At 29.2% G+C, this 1,567-nt stretch overlaps 1 pseudogene; it reads left to right on the forward strand.

Annotated features, from left to right (window-relative positions):
* LOC101574196 overlaps positions 1-1,567 on the forward strand; it is a 46,534-nt pseudogene that overhangs the window by 18,464 nt on the left and 26,503 nt on the right.

A 1,567-nucleotide genomic window follows, 5' to 3' on the forward strand; every position in this document is an offset into this window, starting at 1 on the left:
TTAGACAGTTCATGACTGGTGAGGAATTTCAGGATTAATTTTTGAAAACTTAATTTTTGGCAGCAGAGACAATACAAATTGCAAAGTTTACAGATAACAAGAACTCAACTAAATGAATCAAGAACAATATTTCTTTCGTCTTTTTTTTTTTTAATGAATCCTAGGAATTTACTTTCAGACTGATCCAGAAAACAGTAAATGGTATGTCTGAAAGAGAAAAATAATGTGGTAAATTGAATTAATCAAGCAGTTAATTAAGATATTTCTACAGAGGGATTTTTTGAACCATTAAGTATTAGCATTTTAATGAACTCTCTGTTTTGAAGTTTCATTATTTCTTAGAAATGTAAATGAAAGGAATGTAATTATACAAAAGAAGTTTAATTGCATATCAACTCAGGAGACATTAATATCTCTTTTGAGGATAAATCTCCTGAAAATAAATAATACATAACTTTAGGAAACTGAGATTTAATATTTTGTGTGCTCATTTCTTCAGTTGGTTGGGTTTTACTTAAAAGAGCTGTGCAAAAACTATAGCAGATTTTTAAAAGAAATTTTTAAATCACTCTTTACTGAAACAATAAAACTATCTAAATTCTCATCACATTGTTCTTTTTATTCTCTTGTAGGGAAACAATGTGAACCTAGCCCATTTTTAAGATATTGAATATCTGGTTATACTCTTTTTCATTCATTAAAGGTTTTACTCAGATAGGTTTAAAATATTTCAATATTTGAGGCAATTAAGAATCACTCTCTGGGGAAATTTCAATGTCATTGTATTCAGAGCAGTTTTAATTCTCACTTATGATAACTCATGGATACATTCACAAAGGTATGGGCAGACACATCTCTCTATTTAAACAAAATCAAATGTATAATTGCTTGTGGCGTGCCTCAAATAGAACATTGAAAATAGGACAGAGTAATTCTTAAATCTCAAAATAAAATGTAACAAAAATAATTTTAATCTATTGAACAGAAACTCTCTGCACACCTTGAACAGAACACTTTAAACTTCTTTATCTCACCCCATTCATTAAAAATCACTCCAATGTATATCATGAATGGATCGCTGTTCAGAAAAGAAAATTCAAAATGTGCAGATTGTTCCATGTAGAACTGGATCTAAAAATGGTGACACAATTAGCATATCAATTCCTACATTTAACTGAGATACCAAATATAGAAAAGGCTGATACAATTAAAACATTGGTTTCTTTTATCCTTATGTGATTATGTAATCTCACCAGGATTCTATACTCCCTTATGTTTAATTATCTTTAGCCTTTGTTTTTGGTATATCATAAAAAGACATATTCCAATTTCATCAGCTAGTTTTCATTTCAAATGAAAGAGGAGAAATTACAAAAGTAAATACATTATAGCTAGGTAATGCTCCAGCTTCATTTTAGGAATTGATTCCCAGAGATATTTTGCAACAACTCTCAGAAGCATTGGATACAAATCTGTCACACACTTTCATTTGGGGATGAAAGCTGAGAAACATAGTTTTTGGCTTGGTGACTTTGCTAAATTTCATTTTTTAAAATTTATTTTTATT

This window comes from Octodon degus, unplaced genomic scaffold, assembly GCF_000260255.1.
Source record: "Octodon degus isolate 3935 unplaced genomic scaffold, OctDeg1.0 scaffold00159, whole genome shotgun sequence".
In the NCBI taxonomy this organism is placed as follows: Eukaryota; Metazoa; Chordata; class Mammalia; order Rodentia; family Octodontidae; genus Octodon; species Octodon degus.